Source organism: Myxocyprinus asiaticus, chromosome 23 (genome assembly GCF_019703515.2).
Source record: "Myxocyprinus asiaticus isolate MX2 ecotype Aquarium Trade chromosome 23, UBuf_Myxa_2, whole genome shotgun sequence".
Lineage (NCBI taxonomy): Eukaryota > Metazoa > Chordata > Actinopteri > Cypriniformes > Catostomidae > Myxocyprinus > Myxocyprinus asiaticus.
The window spans coordinates 22506264-22519482 of NC_059366.1; positions in this window are offsets into that span (position 1 = coordinate 22506264).

Below are 13219 nucleotides of genomic sequence, written 5' to 3' on the forward strand. Positions count from 1 at the left end.
TTGCTGGGCTGATTTGACATTGATGATTTTGCATCAATGAAAACTAGGAGGGGAGGGATAAATTTGAAATGAGGAATTATGTATAATAGCACAAGCAGCAATCTGCAGGTATTCTGCCATTTTCTTTATTTATTGACTATAATTTAATTGTGCAATTTAAGTTTGTATATATAATGTACATGTTAATATAATTTTCCAAATATATATATATATATATATATATATATATTGTCTTAAGGTGTGGTAACCGTGATATAAGCGGAATAATTGACTCCGGCCCGTTAAATCGTTTCAAAATAATGCACACCTGAGGTGTAACTCCGCTGCATATCCGACATGCAGCGGAGTTACACCTCAGGTGTGCATTATTTTGAAACGATTTAACGGGCCGGAGTCAATTATTCCGCTTATATCACGGTTACCACACCTTAAGACATCGTTCAGGGTTTTATCTCAAGACATTTTCTGGCTTTCGTCCCTAAAACGCTCTTATGAAAGGAACTACTTTCTTCTGCCACAGATTCTTACTTAAATACAGTCCGAGACTTCATGCTAATTTGAAAATGTGACATTAGAACTAGCAACGGAGGATGCGCTGCTTTTTGGCACTGGAGTAAAAAGGTTGTGTGGGCAGGTTTAAGTGGTTTACGAGGAAATTTTTTTAGGTTACAAACTGGTAATTACAAGGGTATTATGCTATAAATGTGGTTTATGAGGACATTTCTAGTGTCCCCATAATTTAAATCGCTTAAAAAACATACTAAACCATGTTATTTTTTTGTTTTTTATGTAAAAATGCAGAAAGCTTTTTGTGAGGGTTAGGTTTAGGGGTAGGTTTAGGGTTAGGGGATAGAATCTATAGTTCGTACAGTATAAAAATCATTATGTCTATGGAGATTCCTCATAAGGATAGCTGCACCAACATGTATGTGTGTGTGTGTGTGTGTACTGTTGTACCATGCTACTGCCCTTTTATGTAGTGTTGTCAGTAGTAGAAACATATTGTGGTATTTCTAATGGGAAGTAATGAGTCAACAAAAATTGTCATAGAGCCATCAGTCTTGCCTATACATTTCTACATTAGTAACTAATTCCTTCCACTGCAGGTAGAAGACTCCAGCCCAGGAAGAAATATCCAGTTCAGGAAGAATACAGTTCAGGAACAATAAAGTCAGTCTTAGACATTTTATTGTTTAAAATTCTACAGTTTTTTGTTCATATTTAATTGGTGTTTTTATACATTTCCACTTTTAACTGAACATTTTAATTGCTTCCAGTGCTTGGATTTTACCTTTTTTATTTGTAAAGAATTACTTGAAAATATCTTGTGTGACAGAGTTTTCTAAAGTGATGTTTTTGTGTGTTTTTTCACATTGAATCAATGTTACTAGGATACATGTGACTGCCAGTGAGTCTCAGAAAGCAAATTTAAAACAATAGAGGACTTGCACACATCTTTATGATTAACAACTCCTTCCCTTTGTTTTTTATTTTTCTTTCTTTTATATTTGACTCAAGAAGTAATCAAATTAACTAATTTGAAATAATTTTAAAACTCTCTAAATATGCATGAAAGATTAACAAAAGAATTTCAGGCCATGCTGTTTACACTGTCAGGGTAACTTGAACAAAGAGGAAGGATTTGTATGTTCAGGAAAGTATTGTTGTTTTTTACAAAATAAAAAATGTTTACAAAATCAAAAATACAAAATGAAAAATACAAAATTAAATCTATTTAGTGCCTATGTATTTTCAAATTAAAAATGTTGAAAGTTGATTGAAAATAAACAATAAATGTCATTTTTGTGAAAAAAGTGTCTTCATTTTACAGTATGTAATTAGTTTACAGTTATTAATTTACAGTATTAAAATGAATGCAGTAATGCCTGTTACAGTAGTATAATATTTGCTGTCATAAAAAATACTGCATCCTATTACTCTTATGACAATTACAGTACTGTGATTATTACTGTAATAACAATTACAGTATTTTATAGGTACTGTGATTAAATTTACATTAAGCATACTGTGTAATGTACGACAGCAACTTACTAGCTAATTGCTGCCAGCCAGTTACTGTACATTTCACAGTGTTCTTTTTACAGTGTGTTTCTCACACACACCTATTATTTAGCTTCTGAAGACATGGATTTAAACACTGGAGTCATGGATTACTTTTATGTTTCTTTCATGTGATTTTTGGAGCTACAAAGATCTGATCACCATTCACTTGCACTGTATGGACCTACAGAGCTGAGATATTTTTCTAAAAATCTTTGTTTGTGTTCTGCTAAAGAAAGAAAGTCATACACATCTGGAATGGCTTGAGGGTGAGTAAATGATGAGAAGATTTTCATTTTGGGGTGAACTATCCCTTTAATGTGGGCTCTCCCTGCAGTAAAATGAACTGAATGAAATGTAGCATACCATCAGCAGAGGGAAGCAACAGCGTAGAATAAACAGCAATTCATATGCAATCATTTAGAAGAAACTAATCAGGCAGTGAGTCCCAAAATAACTCCAGCATGTTGCTGATGTATTTTACATAGAATGCTTCAGTAAAATTGTAGTTTGTCATGATTTTGCATGACCATTTTTGCGCGTGTGATGTACAAAGTTGCATGGCCAGAACAAATTTTGGAACACTGGCTCACATAGGCTTGCATCATGCTAATAGGAGATGCAAATATGTCAGTGATTACAGTTGGTTAGTGGGATAACATACAGACTCATTGTGGATATATAACAGGTCGATTAAAATGATGAAGATTTCAAAGTATTGCTACATTTAATGCAGCGAAATAATAGTAAATATAATTGTATAATAATAAATATATTATTATTATTAATCAAAGAGAGACAACAATACAAATAGTGTTCCTGCACAAAATTACACTGGAGTACTAGAATCGTAAAGCAGAACTGCCATACAAATTCAATACCGTAAATATTATGATTTTCCATGGTTTTAGCATGGATTTTGTAGTTACTGTCATTTTCACACTGTTTTCTCTTAATCTGAGCATAGTTGAGCCAAACCCATCTACCACAGGACATGTCATAGTCTAAGAGACATGATTTTAGCCTGATTTTAACTCAATTTTGATGAAATTAACTGCAACTTGCCTTTGCATGGCAGAGAAGTGCAAGTGCAGAACAGCAGAGAAAGGACTTTTAAATAAAGCTCATTCATTTATAATGTTATGAGTTAGTTTATGCACTGTTTATACAGTTTAGAGATAATATTAACACTTTACAATAAGGTTCCATTTGTTAACATTAGTTAACAACATTAGTTAACATGAACTAACAATGTAAACGATCAAAAGTTGTATTTGTTAACATTAGTTAATGCACTATAACTGCATGCATCTTTCCACGTGCATCCACTTTCAGTTTTTATTGCGATTAAACTGCATGCATCTTTCCTTGTTTTCTACTCTGTTACACAGATTATTGCATCAAGCTCAAAGCACCGCTTATCAAGAACAACCATAATAACAAACAATTGCATTTGAAGGGATTCATATTGAAGGGATTCATACTGATCTCAAACACTCGCCGCTCAAGAACAATCATAACAACAACAAACAATTGCGGCAAGTCATGGCATCTGCTCATGTTATTGCTTCCTGCATTGCATGCCACATGTTCACTATAGCTTCTTCCATCATCAGTGAGGGATTTACATGTGATAAATGTAAGGAATTAGTCAGGCTGATGGAGAAGGTTAATGAGTTAGAGACACGCATCCGAATGCTAGTAGAGGTCATTGAGAAAGAGAAGCCGGTAGATACTGTTTCGGATGCGGGTAGGACAGCGAGCAACACACACACTTTGGTTCTGGCTGTAGAGCCTCCACGGCAGGGCATTTGGGTGACATCTCGGCAGCATACTTGCTCAACAAAGCGACATCATTCTCCTGTTCCTGTTAGGGTTTCCAATTGATTCTCCCCACTCAGTGATGCACCCACTGAGAATCATGTTGAAAGCGCCCTTGTTATAGGAGAATCTATTGTAAGGAATGTGGAAATAGAGACTCCAGCCACTATTGTTAAATGCATTCAGGGGCTCGGGCATCTGACGTCAGATCAAATTTACAAGTGCTGGCTAATGCTAAACGTAGATTTTCTAAAATTGTTATTCATGCTGGCACAAACGATGTCCAGCTCCGCCAGTCAGAGATCACTATAGAGATAATGTTAAAGAGGTGTGTGAACTTGCAAAAATGCTGTCAGACACTGTAATATGTCTGGCCTCCTCCCTGCTCGTCGTGGTGACGAGGTTTATAGTAGATTAGTGTCACTGAATGGCTGGAGTGTTGTCCAGAGAATAGCATAGGATTTAAAGACAATTTGAAGAGTTTCTGGGGTAGACCTGACCTACTAAAGAGAGACAGAATCCATCCCGCCAGGGAAGGTGCCGCTCTCCTCTTTAGTAATTTGGCTCATAGTCTTAATAGTGATATTATCTGACTAACTGGGGCCAGGTCAGGAAGCAGTTTTTGGTGTTACTCAGAGGACAGGATATATGTTTTTTGAACTAATAATGCTTAATGTGACACCGTCAGATACAAATAAAAAATCTCTGTCCTCTTTTGCACTTGCTACAGTATATAGATCACCCGGGCCGTATTCTGATTTCCTTGGTGAATTTGCACATTTTCTATCTGATCTAGTAGTTATTGTGGATAGAGCTTTAATTGTTGGTGACTTCAGCATTCACATAGATAATGAAAATGACACATTGGGATTAGCATTTATTGATATTCTCAACTCTCTTGGAGTCAGACAAAATGTGACAGGACCAACTCATAGCCATAATCATATGCTAGATTTAATTCTATCATATGGAATTGATGCTGATACAATAGAAATTCTGCCGCAGAGCAATGACATCTCAGATCATTACCTCGTCTCTTGTATGCTGCGATCAGCTAATGTTATTCAGTCTACAACATGCTATCATTCAGGTAGAAGTATTTTTTGACCACTAAAGACAGCTTCACTAATAATCTTCCAGATTTATCTCATATACTCAGTAAGCCAAAAAGTCTAGAATAACCTGATGTAATAACAAAAAATATAAATACAGTCTTCTCTAGCACTCTTGATAGTGTTGCCCCCTTCGATTAAAGAAAATTAAAGAAAAAAGCCCCGGACCATGGTACAATGATCATACTCATGCTCTCAGGAAAGCAGCTCGTAAAATGGAGCGCAAGTGGAAGAATACAAAACTAGAGGTATTTCGTGGTGCATGGAAGGATAGTATCTGTAGCTACAGACAGGCACTAAAAGCTGCCAGGTCAGCATATTTTAGCAAACACATAGAAAATAACCACAACAATCCTTGGTGTTTATTCAGTACTGTGGCTAAATTGGTTAGGAATAAAGCCTCAACTGAACCAGATATTCCACAGCAGCACAATAGTAATGACTTCATGAATTTCTTTACTAATAAAATTGAAATCATCAGAAATAAAATTGGAATTATGCAATCATCTGTCACAGTACCTCATAAAACAGTGTCTCGTAATTTTCCACACAAGCAACTTCAAACCTTCGCTGTCATAGGTCATGAAGAGCTAACTTTTCGAAACATCAAAAGCCACAACATGTATGTTAGATCCAATACCAACTGAGCTCTTAAAAGAGGTATTCCCTGTAATCTCAGAACCTTTTCTTAATATTATTAACTCCTTGCTATCCCTAAGACATGTCCCAAGAAACTTAAAAATGGCAGTTATCAAACTGCTTATTAAGAAGCCACAGCTTGATCCTGGAGAATTGGCTAATTATAGACCGATTTCAAATCTCCCATTTATGTCAAAAATTCTAGAAAAGGTAGTGTCCTCCCAACTATATTCATTTCTACAGAGAAATAGTATATATGAACAATTTCAGTTGGGATTTAGGCCCCATCACAGTACAGAGACTACACTTATCAGAGTTACAAATTACTTGCTCTTATCATCTGAACATGGCTTCATTTATCTCCTAGTGCTTTTAGATCTTAGTGCTGCCTTCAACACCATAGATCACGACATTCTCTTGAATAGGCTTGAGAATTATATTGGCATTTGTGGATTTGCATTAGCATGGTTTAGGTCCTATTTAGCAGGCCGCTTACACATTGTTTACATAAACGAGGAATTGTCAAATCAAACTAAAGTTAAGTAAGGAGTGCCACAGGGATCAGTGTTAGGGCCTCTGTTTTTCTCCTTATATATGCTTCCCCTGGGAGATATTATCAGGAATCATGGAATAAGTTTCCACTGTTATGCTGATGATAAACAACTTTATATTTCTTCGAAACCTGACGAAATTTCACAATTCCCCAAATTAGCAGAGTGTATCAATGAAATCAAAGATTGGATGGCCAGAAATTTCCTTCTACTCAATTCCAACAAAACAGAGGTACTAATTATTGGACAAAAAACCTCTAAAAACAAGCCACTAAAATATAACTCTCGATGGACGTACTGTTACATCATCTTCTACAACGAAGATTTCTACAGTGTAATATTTGATACCAATCTATCCTTTGAAAATCAAATTTCCTGTTTGTAGAACAGCATTCTTCCACCTCAGAAATATTGTTAAGTTATATATGCTCCTGCTTGGTGTCGGACTCCACTGCTCTGAGTGGTGACGACTAAATGCAGCCGGTGCCAGCCAGACATCACTTCAGTCTATTACAATGGACTTCAGAGGATGACCTGATGCCAACTCCAACAATAAGACATGGGATAATTCATACGCCACTGCCTGAACCTTGGATTTAGGATAGACCTCACCGAAATGACCTGCCGGTTGAACTACGATGCACCTTACTCATCTCTGCCTGGATCACCTTGGTCTAATGATGGACTACACTCTTAAAATGGAATACATAGACTATCAATTAATTGCCAACAAAAGCCTTCATCAGCCAACTAACAAAGGACAATGCATCTATGTGAACTTCTGCAGTTAATTCAGGATGAACTTCAAAGACATTAGTCATTAATCTTATAGTTCAAACAAAATCTTTGTTTAAACACTGGCCCTTAACACTTACTTGGTTTACTCATTTTAAACCATGACTTTAACTGCACATAAATAACTAATATTGGCATTATATTCATGCTGTTTAGCCAGAGGGGAACTGGCCCTCACAGTGAACCTGGTTTCCCCCAAGGTTATTTTTCTCCATTAACCAACATCTTATGGAGTTTTGCGTTCCTTGCCACAGTTGCTTTCAGCTTGCTCACTGGGATTCTAAATACAATTATTATTTTATTATTTATTTTTATACACAATTTACAATCATATTTAATCAAACTACACAATGATGACTCTAAGACTTTATAGATATTACAGTTTCATTTTGTTAATGCATGATTTCTGTAAAGCTGCTTTGAAACAATGTGTGTTGTGAAAAGCGCTATACAAATAAAAATTACTTGACTATAAACTAACATGAATTAACAATGAACAATTGTATTTTTATTAACTAACATTAACAAAGATTAAATTTTACTGTAAAATTTTTTATTGTTATTTGTTTGTTCATGACACCTAATGCATTAACTGATATGAATTAATGGAACCTTATTGTAAAGTCTTTTTAAGATAATTTATGGGACAATTTGTCATTCAAGATCATATTCTACCTTATAAACATACATGGACATCAAACAACTCTATAGACTGCATGTTTATGTCTACTGAGTGATTTGGAACTGCCACTAATCTGAAACCCCAACAGACAAAACATGACAGCAAAAAACATTCAGAGGGCTTACATCTGCTTATACAACTTTACTGAAGCTCTTACTGAGGCCTATCCTGCCTATAAGGGTTATAATAAATAATTCCCTGAAACGATAAGGGTTAGGGCAAAAAGTCAAATGACACACTATTTACGTCCATTCTGACCTGAAAGATGCATTCAGTTTGTGTGTTGTTTCACCTGTATTGGCCAATTCAAGAACACATATCCCTGGGACAATATTATCATTTTAATTCAAAGAAAATGTATCTAGCCAGTTATAGGCTACATACACATTAAGAAGTCAGAAGAAACAAAGAATGCTTCCCTATCAAATATATGCAAAATGAACCCTTATGACAACACTTAAGTTAACCATTAGACTGTCATAATTGGTAATGTAATTAAAACAATCAGATCATGTGAGGAAAAGCAGTGAAGCAATAATGGAAGTCCTGAAAAATTAAGCTGCATGTCCATTCCTAAAGATGATTGTTATTTCTTTTCATATGGAATTTAATGGGAATATTATTCTCATTTACTGTATGGACACAGTGGCAGGACTGGCTTGTCAATCTGGAACAGTACAGTAGCTGTCTCTTCTAACAGACAAATATGAAAGCAAAATGGAAGTTCACTTAATGTCTTATAGGTTAGGCCAGCCTTTAAAGTCACAGGTGCTTCTAATAAAGTTCTACTCAGCAGTCACTGAGTCTGTCCTCTGCACTTCAGTAACTGTCTGGTTTGGTGCAGCTACGAAATCGGATATCAGAAGGACAGTTCGGACTGCTGAGAGGATTATTGGTTGCCCCCTGCCCTCCCTTCAAGAACTATACACTTCCAGAGTGAGGAAAAAGTCTGGAAAAATCACTCTGGACCCCACTCACCCTGCCCATTACCTTTCTGAACTGTTGCCTTCTGGCCGGCGCTACAGAGCACCAGAACCGTCAGGCACAGGAACAGTTTTTTTCCCTCAGGCTATCCATCTCATGAAGTTAAAACTGCCCCATTGAGCAATAATTATGTGCAATACACAGCTTAGTCTTTTTATATTTATCCAACATACCATACCTCTTCTGCCATTACTTTCCCTTGCTTCTGTATATAACAGATTTGTATTTGTATATTGTACATACATTTTTATTCTATATATTATTATTATTATTATTATTATTATCTATGTCTTGTTGCTGTATTGTTTGTCCACTGGAAGTTTCAAATTCCTTGTATGTGTAAGCATACTTGGCAATAAAGCTCATTCTGATTCCGATTCTAAAGAACAATGGCCACAATAATGTGCATTAGCAATAATGAAATTATACATTAAAACAAATAAATAATACCAATCAATGATGCAATAGCCCAGCAATTCTGCAGAGGAACAAAGTCAAAAGATATGAGACAGAGGTGAAGTAATTGCTTTACAGAATGTACTGTTGACCAGACAGACTTCATTAGCTAATGGATCTACCTTGCATTAATCAATTCACCATTCCAGACAAGCCTCCCAGAGACCAGACTGTCCCACTCTTCTCCTTTCTTTTTCTGTGTTGTTCTCTTTCTCTCTTTTCTCTTTCTCTCTCTCTCTCTCTCTCTCTCTCTCTCTCTCTCACACACACACACACACACACACACACACACACACCCAAACACACACACACTTTTGTCATTTCCCCATATTCCCTATGGACAAACCTTCAATTTCTTCTCATACTGAACTCTGGTATTAGCTGACGATGTCTGTCAATGCCAGTATGATATTAAGGGGATAGTTTGCCCAAAAAGTGACAATTCTGTCATCGTTTACTCACCCTTATATCATTCCAATAATTCCAAACTTTCTTTCTTTCTCTCTGTGAAACACAAAATACTGTCAGTCCAAATTCACTTTTATTGAAGTGAAAAAGGAGCAGCATCAGTATTCTTCAGAACTTCTCTTCTTGTGTTCTACAGAGAGAAAAAAAGAAAGTCATACAGGTTGTCAAAACCTTAATTTAATGAATTAAATGTAATTAATTGAATAATACATTTGTTAAATGTATTAATAAATAATAAAGGTGAAGACTTAATTTAGTACTCTAAGATGAAAAACCCTCTTTATCACTGGCAGAAATGTTGTTATTGTGTTCTCTTTAGGGAGTATACAGTATTTGAGTAACACAAGGAATTTTAATATAACATCCTACAGTGTGTATTTATATCTGATTTCCAGTATACAGCACTCACTTTAGACTATTCAAAATTGTATACAAATGAACGTGTGTATCCAGTATGTGTGTGCAAGTAATGTCTCTGAGCCTCTGAACTGTCTCCCTCTGAGTTTTCTGTGTTCGGCATATAAGGTGTCATGTTCTATAGGGAGCAATATCTGTCCGTGCTATATCATGTGCCATCTGAAAAAAGTGCCCCAACCATGACAGCTCATCAAAAATTCATCATCCTCATACTCTCAGAGGGCTCCTACTCTCCCCAGGGACTCCTCTAAAACACTCCCATTATCATAACAGAGTCAACGCTGCATATAAAATATAATACACTGCATAATGAGAAGACCACATTTATGAGATCAATTTGCCTAAAATGAGAGGTGAGAAATTTATAAAATCAGATGATATACTGTAAAAGAAAGAATCAATGTCAAACTGGTGAAGTCTGGCACATTAAATAATATAAATTAAAATAGTTAAAAGAAAGCAAGATAAAAGTAATATTAAAATAAATACAGTATGTATGTAGTAAATCAGGGGTCGACAACCTATGGCACACATGCCAGCATTGGCACTCGGAGGGGTAATCACTGGCATGCCAGCAACGGCGAGAGAGGAGTAGACTATTTTATTTATATAAATTCCGCACCTGCATTCCAATCTACATCTTGATGTAATCCTTCCTCATGATCACGCAGTGTGTTTTCATCAGCTGAATGGGTATAGAGATGGAACTGTTGCATATAAACATACAATTGGAAAGAGATTCACAAATAGAAAATTGGTTCACAAATAAATTAAATAAGATCCACAAATAAATGTAAGGAGTTTCACAAAAATAAAGTGAATTCACAAATAAATAAAATGAGAATTGCAAATGAAATATGCAAATTTGCAAAAATATTCAAATATATTTTTTAACTCACAAACACAACTGTCCAGCATTCATTTGTGAATCTTGCGCATTTATTTGCGGATCGCCACATGCATTTGTCGATTTTGAAACAAATCTAGCGTTAAGATGTGCACAAAAATCTACAAATAGGTGGACTCCACCCATCGTCTACTCAAGCCAATCAGATATCGGCCACATTACTCGGACCAATTGTAGCACGTTCTATCTTTAACCAATCATGCTTCGTTTTACTATCAGGGCAGAACCAGAGTCACAGCTCTCATGAACATGGAATCAATTACATACAGATAAGCTCCAAGGCCACAAACATCATCAGAGGAATACTGTGATTCGTATCATTTTCTCTTGGTTTTAAATGTGCAGTGCCTTATTAAATGTCGACAGCTGAAAATTGCCCATTTGTGGAGTGTCCTGATCATTAGCTTTATTGCTAATCTGGCTGACTGTATGAGTCTGCTATTTGAATTTTAACCAGGTTTCTTGACTGAAATGTGTCGTCAAAACCTTTACTCTTAATGTTACATGGCAGATCCAAACAGACACACTACTACACATTACAAAAGATCAGTAAGTCAGATAGTGCCTTTATAAAACATGAATCATATTAGATGATCTTAGGAGCACAAACCATAAATCAATACCCTATATTACACAGTGTAAAAGTTCTGCTATGCCAATAATTTGGTTTCACATTATGTTAATGTATTAAAAAGAATACAAATTAATTGATGTAATATTTCAAAGGATTTATATTTTTAGCACTTACTGTTATGGCAGACCAGTCCAATGTTACTCACAAGAAATAATTATTTGAACCCTGTAAAACAATGCGTGTTTCACTTATTTTCTCAGGAAGTGTATGGGCTGGGAGATACAGGAAGACAATAATAATAATAATAATAATAATAATAATAAAAGAGTTGCAAAGATACTGAAGAATTGGTGCTCTCTGCTACACATCACAAAAAGATGGAAACAGTTGTGGGACTTTTGTGCTACTGGTGGTAAGACATCACAAAGCTCCATGGCCCAATCTTGTTTGTGTAGCATGTTCTTTTCTGTACAGTAATGGACTTTAATGTGTAACTGTTATTTTTTCCAATCATTTGTGCAGAATGTTCTTACCCTAACTAGGAGTATCCGTCCCAGACAAATTATACAACACTATGACGTGGCAATGAAGATGTTCATGTACAACAAAATCGAGCAAAATGCAAGCACTCCAGTTGTAATGTTAAATTCCAGTGTTTGTGTGTGTAAATACGTGTACTCAAATTTATTGTCTTTTGTAGTTACCTGCATGACAACCTGTAATTTGTAAGCAACAAATCATACCTTCTAGCCAACAGACTTGCTTTAAAGTGTTAAAAAAACAGACACTCTTTAAAACCTATTTACCTCAGAATGCCTGGTAGAACTCAATAAAAGATCTGTCAACTAAATGACAAAAAATAATTTGTCAAATGAGATGAGTCATAATTTATACTCATATACATGTTGTTCTAAACCCAAACGACTGACTTTCTTCTGTGGGAGGAACTCAAAAGGAGATCTCAGGAATAATGATAGGGACTGACAGCCTCGCTTTCATTTCAGCCTGATTAGCAGCATCTACATTTAACAATGTATTCTCATATTCCACAGAAGAAACTAAATAGTACAGGTTTTAAAAAAAACATCAGGGTGAGTAAATTACAGAATTTTCATTTTTAAGTCAACCCAAAGACAAAGTTACAGTTTATTTAAATTTTGTACTGCACTTTCATTTCAAGACATGACATTGTAATGAAATCTGACATAACAGAAAATAAAAAATCTCATATTACACATTTTAAAAGGTGTCCTGTATTGGAGCTGGTACCACTGAGTTTTGGAGCAGGCAAGTCAAGTGCTCAAAGTTGGTGGGCAGGGGAAACATCTGAAACATACCAACATGATTACCGGACCGGAAGCTACGATTTATAGCTAGAAAGTACTTAAATATTGATTTTTTTTCACACCAAAAGCAATCGTATTGCTTTAGAAGACATTCATTTTACTGCTGAAGTCGTATGGATGATGTTTTTGCTGACTGTCTGTTCTTTTTGGAGCTTCAAAGGACTGATCACCAGCCACTTGCATTTTAAGGACCTACTGAGCTAAGTATTTTCTTAATTTTATTCAAATGTGTTCTGCTGAAGAAAGTCATACACACCTGGGATGGGATGAGGGTGAGTAAATGATGAGAGAATTTTTGGGTGAACTAACCCTTTAATATGTGTCTCGGCACAAACGCAACAATTCGAGTAGAATTATGCATTATTTTAGTGGATTACCTATATTAATCTGAGCTTCAGATGTTTCT